The 14,636-nt window shown below is 40.9% G+C and overlaps 1 protein-coding gene across 2 annotated transcripts in view; it reads right to left on the reverse strand.

Moving 5' to 3' along the window:
* Positions 1-14,636, reverse strand: part of LOC110956702 (Na(+)/H(+) exchange regulatory cofactor NHE-RF1-like) — a 42,784-nt gene that overhangs the window by 24,695 nt on the left and 3,453 nt on the right. The window lies entirely within an intron of this gene.

Below are 14,636 nucleotides of genomic sequence, written 5' to 3' on the forward strand. Positions count from 1 at the left end.
TGCCAAAATCTAATCACTTGGTCCTTGTGTCATTTCTGAACTTTCCCAAAAAATTTCATCCAAATTTGTTAGTCTGTTTTTGAGTAATGTTGCACACAGACAGACAGACAAACAAACAGACAGACAGACGGACAGACAGACAAACGTATGTCAATTGTCACATAACTCCACTCCATTCCTTGGCGGAGTAACTATCTTTTACCACCGTTATTCATTGGGGATGTATCATTAGTTGGATTGTGATTTTCTGCACTAAAACACTGATGTAAATTTGTAGTTGATGTGACTTTGAATGACTTTAACAATTCATTTCATTATTCTGTTCATTTTAAACTCACTAGATCTCCTTCTCTTAGCAATAACAGCGTTAACAACGTTAAGTAACACTGGGCAGTGCCGATAAAGCCTTTTTTATCATGTAGAAAGCAGAATTGCATAATATTTTCACTTTCCGCTGAGAGTGAGCTGCGGCTTTTCACCCAGAAACACCTTCTTTCAGGAAACCGACATGTGAGAATAGTTTCTATCTCCACTGCAAAGAGTTTGGCAACCAAAAAATAAGCATTTGCTCTGAATACCAATCGCTCCAAAACAACACCAGGTCCCATTTTAATATTCCTCAAACACACTTCTGAGTCACACAGAACTCAGAGCTGCTTCGGAACAGTTTGTCTGAGTGTTTTTAAGATTTTACAGTCCCTCCACCCAGACTGGTGTGACCCTGGTTAAGACTCGTTTCTGGTTTTTCCTCAGGAAGCTGTGATAACTAGGAGATAAGATATCGAAGCAAAGTTCAACTAAGAGGCATCTGACAAAAGGATGCTGTTGAAAATCTCCCTTTTATATCTTGCACAAGGTCACAGATGTGTAAAAAAAAGTCCACGAGTCATTTATATTACTTTGCAAGACGTCTATATAAATGAAAATTAACCTAACTGGTACACATGACAAGAGATGAAACTGCAAACTGCTGCAGTTTCTCCGCTGTTGTTCTGCTTTATGATCATAGCATGTAGTTTAACCATGTAACAAAAGCACAAAATGCAGACAATATAAACAGAGCTGAGCTTGAGGGGAACGTTATTAGTTTTGCAGTGTTTAGTCATAAACTAAAGTCGTGAGCAAATTTAAATGTTAGTCCAATATTGACACGAGAGCAAAATATCACCATGACTCAAGAGGAAGTTATTACAATTCAACAATTCAGTCGGTGCAGACAAAGTTCCTACAGTTCTGTTTTGTTTTATTCAAGCTGCAGCAACATCTCTGTCCAAAGAGGAAACATGCTCCATGCACTACATTATAATACGGCTTTCCCTTAACATGTTGAACAACAAAGAGCATATTGTTATTTCCTCCATATTTTTTTAGCCAAATTTATAAATGACAACTTAAATGAGTTCACAAAAAAATGAAATAACTGAGTTTCTGGATCATGTGAGTTTTTCCCCATATCATAAAAAATACACAAAAATTCCAATGAAATTCCCATATCGGAAAGCAAATTTTCATTGAATGTAAAATATAACTGAAAAACCCATAACTTTAAAAAAAAAGGAGTTTAAAGTTTTTCTCCTATTTTTTAATACACAAAAATACAACAAAATTTTCCATAATAGAAAGTGCATTTTCATGTCCAATGTAAAAAAAACATTCTAAAACTTGTAACTTTAAACAACCAGAAAATGAAAACAGTGAAAAGAAAAAAAAGGATTTTATTTTTGACAGAAGAGACTTGAAAAGCATTTGCAAATTTATTGCAATTTATCACTTTGTATCAATATATATATTTGAGATAATACACGAGCTAATGAAAAATAAAGCTAAAAAAGTTTATTAGTGAAATGGAGGTGGTTATTTTGCTATATTTTACAGTACTATTATACATTAATATTTTTGAAATATTGCCCCTTTTAAACATTTTTTTACAGTGTATAGTTCCCTCACACAGAAAACATATTCCATTCAATCATCTTATCACTACTGTTCAAAAATTTGGGGTCACTTAGAAATGTCCTTATTTTTTTAATGAAGATAACACCAAATTAAATAGAAATACAATCGAGACATTGTTAATGTGGTAAATGACTATTTGATCTGGAAACAGCACATTTTTAATGGAATATCTCCATAGGGGTACAGAGGAACATTTCCAGCAACCATCACTCCTGTGTTCTAATGCTACATTGTGTTAGCTAATGGTGTTGAAAGGCTCGTTGATGATTAGAAAACCCTTGTGCAGTTATGTTAGCAAATGAATAACAGTGTGAGTTTTCATGAAAAACATGAAATTGTCTGAATGACCCAAACTTTTGGACAGTATGACATCGTGCAGGTTTCATCTCTTGGGCTTCCATCTTGTCAGGAGATTGATGTGGACACCATGCGGTCCAGGTCTCTGCTGAAGTCTGTTACCACCTGCAGCATAGCTAGGCACACACTGTATTTCTGATTAATTATTAATTAATTTTTATCTTCATTGAAAAACTGCCTTTCTTTCAAAAACAAGCATATTTCTAACAGACCCCAAACTTTTGAACGTTTTTTTAACGGTCTGTCAGACTAGTTTGGTAGTGGACATCCTGTTTTGGTGCAGTTATGAGGCTCATGGGGCAGAAATGTTGTGCAGGCAGTGACGTACTCGGCTCTGCGTCGGAATTTAGGGCACGACAGGCTTCTTGACTTGCTTTAAACAACATCAAGTTTTCACAAAGAGGTTATGCTGCACTGGCTGCCTGCTCCAAACACCAGTAAAAATACCTTGCACGATTAATATATTTGTAGAAAGTCTGATTTACATTTATTCCTAAATTCATACTCTTTCACGTTGCAAAGGAGCCCTGTGCAGAGATATTTAAAGGTCTGGGCTCACCATCCACATTGCCATGATGCCCCACACCGAATAAAGGTGATTAAACATCAACAGGTGCTAGCGATTTGCCCTGGAGGTACCAACAGTTCAGCCAGACAGATTAGTTTGCCTCCTTTCAGGGAGCAGCAAGCCTTCATAATCATTATCCATCATGTTTATCACCCTCCGACTCGCCCACTGGAGATCTGCATCTGCCAGTTTCTCTGCTGATAATGTTCAACGGGGGAGAGCTGAAGCTGCGAGCTATTCACTGTCTGGCATGCAGGGAGCAATCTGTGTGTGCTTTTGTGTGTGTGTTTGTGTGACTTAATGTGCGTTAGATGTGCCAGTAGCTGCAGCTCTGCCACTGAGGCTGCCAGTTACTTCATATTTTCCTCACACTTGACCGGTGGTTTGATGTGTAACTAAAGGCCTTAATAAAAAGAGCACACATATAGGACACCTATTACGGCAGGCCTGACTCAACTGCTCTTTTTGTTTCACTTCAGCAGGGAATAAAAACTAATAAAAGGTCACATGTTTAAATTTCCTATTACATAAATGCCTCTCTGACGTATTTCCATGGTTCCTACTTTATTCAAACAGCTGCTTTCGACTGCTGACGACATCCAACAAACTCACAACGTCCTGCAAATCATCAGCTGCGACCTGTCACACTCAGCTGAGCCCTGAATGCTGATATGTCATCTAAAGCAGCCTCTCTTTCATCCCTGCTTCTTCTCTTGCTCTAATAGGGGACGGCAGCTCTCCCATGAGTTTGGCCTATTTGATCAACATAAAGAATAACCACTAAAGCGACACACTGCCAGGCACCATGGTTACTCAGCGACATGACGAATCTCTGGCCTCGGGGCCCTTGTGATTGTCATGTGCAGTTTTTGACGAAGATTAACAGCCTCAAAGGCAGACTTAATAAATGTTTGATGTAAACCTGGTTCCTTTTTAACCACAGCACAAGTTTTGTCCTGTTGAGTGCTTGGAGCGCACCACTCTCTCAGGCAGGATGGGGGTGTTGGGTTTCAAGCCGGACCACTGAACCAGCTGCGAGGCAAGCACAGGGGTTGAACAAAGCACCCTACTGTCCCCCCTACTTCCATCTGAGGATGGGACTAACTGGCTCTACAAAAGACACCAAAGAAAGGTTTTGCCGAGGGTTCCCGTTACAATAGTCTCTTTAGGTGGAAGGCCTGAAAACAGAAAAGTAACGTCCGTCAACACAGCAGGGGTTCGGACACTGATAAGTCCAAATGGAGTGGTCTTGATTACCAAAGAGGCCAAACCCTCACTCTGAAAATGGAGCTAGAGTCTCACTGTACAGCTTTCATTTTTAAAAATCATGATTGCATTAGATCAGCCCAGCCCTAAGCCTGACGGTTTGGTCCTATCACAAACCAAGAAGTCAACAAGTTTTATCTCCTCAGCCAGTCTTCCTGTCCTTGACCCTCCACCCCTGCAGACCTGGACGCTGCACGAGTCCAACAAACTCCAACACAAGTTCCCCTCCCTCCTTTAACACACAACACAACACACTGCACAGATTAATGTCTAGAATAGGGGAATCAGACTCATTTTAGTTCCACATAAAGCCCAGTTTAATCTCAAGTGGGACGAACCAGTAAAATCAGAGCATTATAACCAATAAAAGCTACAGCACAGGATCAAAGAAAGTGGTGTAGCACTGTTGTGGCCTTATGTCCCACCAGGGATGAAGAGGATAAGTAAGTAAGTAAGTATAACCAATAAATAATGTCAACTCCATTTTTTTTCCTTTGTTTTTGTGCAAAAAAGCAAAATGTTGACATTTAATTAACTATCTTTTTTTACAAAACATTATGAACAACCTGAAGTTAAATAAGTGCAATTTCAACAATATTATGCCTCTGTTTATTGTTTTTGTATTACAACTACAGATGACAGTGTGTCTACAGAGGCACAAAACATTTAGTCACAGGTATCTGGAACTCAACAATATAATATTTTACTACTTGTCAAGATCTAGAAAGTTTTTAAAATTTACACCCATTTACACATCTGTGGACTAATTCTGACCACCTGAACTGACACAACAGAACTCACAAACTAAACTGGGAACTATTAAGGAAAAGGTTAAGTTATCCCCCTGCCTTGTAAATGTATAAAATTTATACATTAAAAAAATGCATAAAAGTTGTGGCAACACATCATCAAGAGTTCCACCAAACCAAACTCTGTACTACGGAAGCTGCTGAATCACTTCATATTGCACAATGCTCAGTGTCTTTAAATATTTTCACAGTAAGGATTCATTTTCAACTCTGGAATTTTTACATTCTGCAAAGTCATTCCGCAGGCTGGATTGGACCCTCTGGTGGGTCGGTTTTGTCCCACAGGCCTTACGTTTGACACTCCTGTTCTAGAACATCCATCAACAGAGATAAGAAGAAAATGTAGAAAAAATAGTAGTTGGGCAACAAAACAATGAAGATTCAGAATATTGTCATTGTTACATGGAAGCAGAAGTGACAACTGTAAAAGCAAAAACAAGAGCGTGCTATTATATAATCAGTGTCTATTACTGGACAATGCAGCATTTACTGTATGTATATGATGATTTTCTACATTTCATGTAGGTGGAGGATAACAAGTATGGCAAAGGCATTAGGAGGTGCAAGAGAATAAGATTTACTTCTTAAAACATGCCTTTAGGCTGTGTTGCACTATTGAAGCTGGTCTAAGTGGAGAACTGTAATAATCTAATATTTACTCAAAGTTCTGTGACGATCGGTGCCCGTTTCTCAGTCTGTTTGTCTGTCTGTTCTAAACATTACTCAAAAACTGATAATAGGATTTAAATAAAATTTTCAGAGAAGGTCAGAAATGACACAATGATGAAGTGATTAGATTTTGGCAGTGATGCGGCTTATAGTCTGGATCCACGGATTTGTTGAAGATTTCTTTATCTTCGTGAGATAACGGCACGTGTCACTGTAGCTATGACAAGTGAACACTACGCCAGCTGCCTGCTGACGATCACATGATTGCGATCCTACTAACAATCGACCGCTGCGGACTTATGGGGACTTATCCGCCAAAAATGATACAAGGAACAAGTGATTAATTGTGGGGGTGTTTCTGAGTCCCATTAATTTCCGCTGCCTGCTACATTATTTAGATAATGTGATTTGGTATCCATACATAACGTACACATGCATAACACACGCCGGTGCTCGCCGGTGCTCACAAGGTGATCTTTTTTATTAAAGATTTCATCGATCCGAAATGGTACGATTGGGCAGCCTTGGCGGAGTAGTGCACTCTCCAAGTGCTTTTCTTGTTTAAATTGTAATATGTATGTATATCTTAAATTATGCTGCTCCCTGTATAAAAAAGATTACTAATCTTAATTAACCTTTTCTGGCTAAATTAACACTTCAAACTTGGTTGTGTAAATATGCACATCAACAACATGCATTCATTTGCCGTGTCTCTGCTGTATATATCTACTTCTGGGTCTCTGCATTGCTCGGTGGGAAGTGAGGTGGATGTTGGGGGGAGCTGAGTCTATTTCAGGGTAAGCAGCAAGTCATTTCCCCCACCCCACCTCCCGGCAGGGCGCGGCACCCCGGCTCATTGTCCAGCTGGGGTGGTGAACCTTTGGCAGAACGGGGCGGGAAATGGAATGTGGCATTGTGGAGTCTCCATCCAGCATCTCATGGGACCCAGTCAGCAGCCACCCACCACCCACACATTAAGGCTTCAGGTTCCACCCCTGACCTGGGCCACGCCGGCCTCTGCGGAGGGGACAGTGGCGCCGTTGTTTGGACAGTGAGACTGTAAACTGCGACATATTGTGATACACTCTCGATGTTAAATATTTATTACAACCCTGATCGATACAACGACATGCTGTTCTGCTGTGATACACACGGATCCGTCATTTACTGCAGAAATTTAAAATGGCATCCTGCCAGACAGTTTGTAACAGTGTGACATTTAAACAATAGTGCATGTGAGCATGTGTTGGTATTAAAAACTGGCTTGTCCTGGTGGCCTGAGGGGTAAAAACAATGACCATGACAATGTTCCCGGTTGAAGGCCAGACACAAACCTTTGTTTCATGGCCTCCACTTGCGTCCCTCTCCCCTCATTTCCTGTCATCGCCCCACTGTTTGCTCTCTAATAAAAAAGAATGCATTTTAGTACACATTTCTAGAGCTCGGTTGTCTGTTTTCAGTGTGTTTCATTCTTTCTTTACCTCTTTGTTGATTCTAAATCATAATGACTCGTGCATCATGATACTCTCGTCATCTTGGCCAGTGTTATGGGATAGCATTATACTCTGAGTTTCCCTGGGATACCCACCCATAAGACACACAAAAACAACTACGTCAATGAAAGCTGTCGGACAACAGAGGCCTGTATAACGTGTACTGAAAGCCAGTGTATGGAGACACAAAATGAAACCACAGAATCTGGCCTCTGCATGTGGCTTTAGACTATTAATGTAACTGTAGAAGATATTGTGTTTATTCATTTTAACAGGTTGGCATACTGCAAAACATCAAAGAAGAATTTAGTGGAATTAACTAAGCTTCAATTTTCAACTGCCTCATGAATTCTTCTAACCGAAAATCTTTTAACTTGATTAGTTGAATGAATAAAAGGGCTGGAAATCATCATACTTTGTCAAAGTAAGTTTGTTGCAGGACAAAAACAGACATGATAGAAACTTGTTGTTTGTGTATAATACATGACGTTAAGCCACACTTTTAAGCTAAACCAACTTAAAATGGTAGCTGGATGCGATCTGCTCCTGACCTGGCTTTATTGTAACGGCATAAGACATATTGATTTAGTGTATTTATCTGCATTTAGCTGCTACAGACCAATAAAATGAATGTGGCCATGTCTGCGTTAGCATTAGAATCATAGAATCATTACTCACGATAGCAGCGAAACTGTGATGCAGTGACGTTGAACACACTGAAAGACAATCATCAGCTATACATCACGATATCTGTGCAAATGAAGAAGAAAAAATGTCCCTCATCAGGTAAAAAAAGGACTTAATTATGTATTTCTTGCATTTCAGTGTCAGTCGTGACAGTGTAAATGCATTTTCATTATTATTCGATTTTAATGTTTTAACCGGCCATTTTTCTTTGGTTGTTGCTAGAGGTACGGACCCGTACCCGTAGCCTGTGGACTACGGATACGGCACTTGCCATTTGCCAATCAGATACGCAAGATCTGGTCACGTGACTCCCGGTAGACGCTAGCGGTACGGACCCGTAGCATCGGTACTACAGGTACGGACCCTAAACCTGACCCTAACACTAACCCTAACCTTAACCTTTGCTTACCTTTCAACAGTTTGCAGTGGTTAGCAGCTTCTTGAGTCACGAGACTCGCGTACGGGTCCGTATCTGTCTGGCAAATGGCAAGTGCCGTATCCGTAGCCCACAGGCTATGAGTACGGGTCCGTATCTGTAGACACTACCTTTATCTTTCATAGGTTTCTTTTTCTTTACTGCAGGTTAGTGAACTTCTCTTCACTTTAGCCTCATTTATTTCATAAGTGGTTCCTTGAGTTGACATGAAGTAGTGACTCAGGTAACTCAAACTGGTTTGGGGAATTTTTAAGATCGCCTGAATGTTTTGATAAAAATATAAAAATCTTGCACCAGCATATCAATAAAAAGAGGCAGCAATGTGTTACATCACCATAGCAATATTTTCCTTGTAGTATTTAGATTGCACGTAAACTGATATTCATAAGGAAACATGTTGCTGTTATTAATACACAATTCTTTTTTAGTTGAAGCACAATGAATTTCAAGACCTTCTCACTCAACAAAGCGTAGGATTGGCTGACTTCCAGACCCTCTCACATAGACACACCGTTTCATGCGCTAAAATCAATGCGAAAACACCCACACAGAACAAACACAAATCCAACACATGCCCAAACATATGAGCGAACGTCAAGCAGCAGCAGGATGAATCATGGACTCTATCTGATCCTGTCAGACAAACACAATGACACGCACTTCATTACCTAAACACAGTCTGAACAGTACCTGGCTTTGTCACGGTGGCTTCAATGATAACCGACAGACAAACACTGCAAACTATTAGCTGGTTGCTCTGTTTACTTTAAACCATCACTGACTGATGCTGGGACGACACACTATTTAACTAGTGTCTGTTACCATTTATATTCTGTGGTCAATGCAAAGTGAAGTCCAGTTTACTGCCCTGATATGAGCTGCCTAGCTTCTTCTTGCTGGCCGAAGGGGAAAAGAGGATCCAGACAACAAAGCAGGAGAATCTTCCACCAACAACAATGACAGGAAACCGGCACAAATTTCCTGGGGTCTGAGCTCGGGCCAAGACTCCCCTGGACAGCCAGAAACACGCCCACAACCATCCTGGCTCACATAGTTACTGTAGGTGTGGTCACTTCTGCCTCCAATACCTGACAAACGATCACTGGAAGATGACGTCTGTTCTCCTAACAGAAAGCCTTATCCAGCGACTCTTCCTCAAGGAATTACATCAGATGCTATTGAATGTAGATTGGACATAAGACAAACTTTAGATGTGACAGCACACAGGCAAAAATGCCACATTAATGGGATGTTAGATGAATACCTTCTGCCAAGTTCTGCTACACAAGAAGTCTATCGTTGTCTTAAGTGTAAAGTGCTCTCTGGCCAGCCCATAGGAAACAATTAAAAAGAGCACTGTTAATGCAGCATACAGTGGAGAGGACACAAATAGAGACAGAATCCTCCCACATAACAGCTCCAGGATGATTTGTTTAGGGAAAACACGTCGCTTTCTATGTAAAGCCAAGCGGAGAAAGTCAAGCATGTGTGCTGAGCACAGTTTCAAGCTCTGTAATAAGCAGGTTTTAAACGAATGTGCAGATTAGAGCAGCGACAAACAGCGACAGCATGGACATAAAGTCTCCGTCTTGGCCTGTTCCGTGCCCTGTGGTTTTCTATCTAGTGTAGAATCACACACAGTTGAGGTTACACACTCTCTTGGAAACACTTTCCCAAGTACCAGATCTCATCTAGACACAGTCAGTTTCATCTGACACGAGCACTCATCCTCTCCTGTAATTAGCATTTAAAGACAGACTTATGCAAGCAAGCAGCCAGCAATCATGAAAGGACATCCCAAAAACATCTCTAAGTGCAATTTGAATCGCTTTATGTGAAGAAATAGCAAGAGCAATTTGGATAAACACAGCTTCTTTTACATAGTGGGATCATTTTTTGGATGAGAAACCAACAACCAAGTCCATAACAGTTTCCCAGAGCCAAAATAAGGCATTTAAATTGTGATTTTTGCTTGAAAAATGACTCAGAGAACAGTTCATTTTCAAAATATAGTTGTTGCAAGTAAACATTCTGTCAGTTGGTCAAGCAAAGAATAGTTTCAGGTCCTGTTTTGTTTCTTTTGTTTCTGTTCACGCACTCATAAACAGACATCAGCTGAGCCACAGCACCAAACGTATTCCCACAAGTCTTTCTGTACGAGCTCAGAGTGAATCTCCTCGGCACACTTCACTGCACTCCACAATGGCAGAGTAAAAATTTTACTGCCTGGTAAATAGAACACCAACCTTTGGAACCGGTGATGTGTTTTTCTGTGTGTTTTGTGCCACAATGACGACAGTGACTGTTCTTCTTTTCCTGCACTAGCTCCGAATGTTTTGACCTTCATCACAGCTCATTTGTTTATTCACACCTCCCCTACGCTCTCACTTTCGCCTACCTCACACACACACATATATATTTAAATATATATATATATATACACACACGCAAACTCCACATGGCTTACACACACACACACGCCATCAGGGTAACTGTAGCAACCGAGGCTCCTCAGCTTCCGGAGAGGGCGTCACTCTTTGAACCCTCCTTTGTGTCGCTTCAAAGATGAAGCCAGACGGGCGGAGAGCGGACGTCAGTACAACTGCAAAAAACAACGGCGTGTGCGTCTCCCCAAGGCTGTACATAAGTGTGTTTGAGCTTTTTTACATGTCTTTGTGTGTGTGTCAATGGCTGGGCGACAGGGCTCGGGCACAGGAATGCCGGACAGGATGTAGGAAGAAAATTCCAGAAACAGTAGAGTCAATGAAAAACACACCCTGAGGTGCCTCCAAACTGCAACGCTGAGACACAGCAGACTCTAAAACTGTTTCCCTTGAGCCCAATTTACACTTTCTGCTGTGTCTTCAGTCCCCAAGTTACTTCCTCAGTCCGTGAAATCTTAGTTTGTGCCCCTATTTAGAAGAGAAATTCCCAATTGGGCTCACAGCTCAGCATGTACTGGATTTCTGCTCCATGTGTTAAACTCTCCTCTTCTAAATGAGTGAAAATGAATTGGTTAGGAGTGATGTTGTTTGTCTTTATGCCACTTCCTTGTGGCTTGCGTACCAGTGTGACTTGTCCTGCCCCAGTTCCATTAGGCCATCTGTGGAGAGGATCGAGAGTAAACACAGGAACAATTGCTGTATATTCCCAGGACAAACAACAGAACCCGGCACTGCTCAAGTGCTGTGCACGAGCGTGGGCCGTTGCTATTTTCATGTGAGGGAAAAAAAAGAAAAATCTCCTAAATACCAGAAACATGATTCCAAAAAGCACTGCATGCTCTGGATATGCAAAAGCTACAATTACGCCATTATTTTGAAAAAAGACGGATGGAAGGAAGCAGCAAGTGGCCACCCATGTGCTTAGAGGATGTTCAGTAATGACAGCGCACTTGTCTTCAAAATCACTGCAATCGATTAATCAAATAATCAACTTATCGATGCCTATCTGCTTTTAAGAATAGTTTCTGTGTAACATGTTGCATGTGTTGAACAGCTGGTAGAAGAACACAAGCTAACTGATGACATCAGACTGAAGAATGAAGGCGTCCGAACATTTTTACTCATTTACAAAAAGAATTACTCATCTATACTTAGACTAAATAGTTCATCATATCTTACAAAGGATAACATCTAGATAAAGACAATACAAAGCACTCTGGCCTGTCCTGCAGTCACACCTATTCAATGTCTGAATCTGCTCCTCTGCAAATTAAAGACCCTCTCTGATGGAAATTGAGTTGTTTTTAGCCTCTCAATGTGTTAAAGTATTGCTTTTTCTGTGCTAGATGATGAATTATGAGTGAAATCAACAGATAAAGTGCTAGCAGAGCATTTCCAATTTTAAACTGCTGCACAACAATAACAATTTTAAAAGCACAGATTCAGACTTCCAGGGTTAAGTATATAAAAAACATCAGGAACTAATCCTGTCGACTTATTAGGTCGTGCTTTCTGTGGCATTCTTTTTTTTTAGAATTGTTTTTCAGTTCAGACTCGTGTGGCTAAACTACTCCAACATTGCACTTGAACCAAAGTCAGAGGTGAGCTGGTGTGCTTGAGCTACAGCGAGTGGAGAGTGGCTAGATCTGGCCATTATAGAAGCAGCAGTATGAAAAATTTGGGGATTCTTTGTTAATAATCACATTACAGTCAGTCAGTTAAAACAAATATAAAGTAAGCTTACTCCAGTATTATGCCCATTATCTGCTATTTAGGTTACTTTTTGCACATTTGGAGGTTGTTAATAGCATTGAATAAAGTGCAACATTACACATATTCCTGCTTTGTGGGAACTCTGCACCCAAACATGGTCAAAAAATGTGTAAAACGTCTGCTTTCTCTCTTTTGTCGTATTACGCTGTTAACTTTCCTTTGAAAAGACAAATGTAGCGAGAAACTGATGAAAAATCTCTGTTATGTAGAATGTAATGGTACATCGAAGGCTTGTATTCATGGACATCCTTGCATCCTTGCTGGTCAGCAAATCCAAGCATGTCCACCAGGTGACGCTGTGACTGAGAGTGTATTTGAGCCTATGTATCTAATCTAATGAAGGCCAGACTCTGATCACACATGTAAAGTGTCAGGCAGATTGGAGCATGTACAGGCTATTTAGACAGCACTTCCTGTCCATCCATCAGGTGGCGCTATCACTGTGACTGTATATTGGCCTGTGAATGTCATCATGCCCGGCGTGTGGTCATGTTATCATGTAAAGTTTGAGGCAGACTGGAGCATGTACAGGGTAGTTCACAGCATTTCCTGCTTCATGGCGAAATCGCGATATTCCACTGGTTGCCATTTCCACGCTGTCAGATTTTTGTGGAGCATTTTGATAATCACACATGTCTGGTGTACATCATGGGCAAATTTGAACTGTGTCAAGGTTACCCTGTTTGAGCTTATAGCCTTTGAAACTGTCCAAAAATTACCCAAAACCGGCCAAAATATCACACATAATTAAAAATGGCTGATTTTCTATTGTGTTTCGGGCATGGGTGTCAATTACATTTTTGTGCATCTTGACGAGTTACCAAATTTCATAGCTATAGGTGACGTGCACCGGCTGTAGTTTTTGTTTGAATTTTTCCAGGGGGCGATATGGAGTCATTTTGCCACACCCGTGTGCAATTCCCCTGAAATATCAACATATTTTTCCAGTTCTGATGTGTAAAGCAATTTTAGTGAGCTTTTGAGCATTCCTAACATGTCAAAAAGTACTCTGTCACGCCAATGATGTGTTACCACGGCAACGATGTGTAGCCACAGCAACAGCGTTTCATGAAAAGTCAAAGTCTTCATACTGTGGCATCGCCAAGGTGAGAAGACTAAATATGCAACTTCAATACAAAAATATGAGGTTTTAGGGGTTCGATCAGCTTTAAACGGCTTCTCAGTTGGATTGAGGTCATGTTGCCCGGTCAAGAACATTCATCTGTTTCACCTCTGAACAGGTCCTAAAGTCAAAATATGTTGATGAATCCTCTGTTTTTTTGAGACAATCATGCATTTGTATCTCAGCATGAAAGCGTAAATAAATCGCACAGCTAAGTAGCCATTTTTGCCACCAACGTAAAGAAAACATCCAAATTGCTTTGTGTATCACTTTAACCTTAAGGTCACAGCATCACCTCCAGTTTGACCTCCGGTCGGCTTCAGGAAGTCATCCCAAATGAGCAGCAGCAGCAGCAGCACAGCGGATGTTTGCGGATCAATCGGTATTACATTAAGTAAAAATAAACCCTCAGCAGCAGGTCGTTCTCTGCCTCCTCACTGCCGCCTGCCGCCTACAGTAATGTTCAGAGGATGAGCGCTGGGACTCGGACACAAACAGCCTCAGGGGTAAACATGCAGGACGGAGGACCCAGATGTTCCAGACTGGAGGGACGCTGAGCTCCACACACATGGACAAACAGTGTGACAGCAGGAAAATCAGGGCAAGCACACCAACAAGCAGTTGCTGCAGAGTGAGAATGTGCCCATAATGTTTAACAGACAAAGATCAAAGGGGTGAAAAAAATCACTTAGTGGGATTCATTTTTGTGGAGATTTAAAAAAAAAAAAAACAGCACCAAGCTATTTCCTGTTGTTTGTTGTCGAGGGTTTAGCACTGTAAGTTATTTGTTCTGGTTGTTTTCTACACTTTACAGCACAAAGGCACATTTTTTTTGTCTCCTGTTGTGCTTTCTTTGGCACAGACTCGCAAGCCTGTCATTGTCGCTGACTTAATGCCTAACGTGTCTGTGCAATAACAGAGGGCAGGATGGCCTCACATTTTCAAGTCATTGCACTCTGAGACACACGTAAAACATCAAGAGGAAAGTTGAGCAACAGAGTGATAGAGGGAGGGGTCATGGTCCAGTTTGGCCCCTGATTTTATGATGCCAAAGT

The sequence above is a fragment of the Acanthochromis polyacanthus genome, chromosome 21 (assembly GCF_021347895.1).
Source record: "Acanthochromis polyacanthus isolate Apoly-LR-REF ecotype Palm Island chromosome 21, KAUST_Apoly_ChrSc, whole genome shotgun sequence".
NCBI lineage: Eukaryota > Metazoa > Chordata > Actinopteri > Pomacentridae > Acanthochromis > Acanthochromis polyacanthus.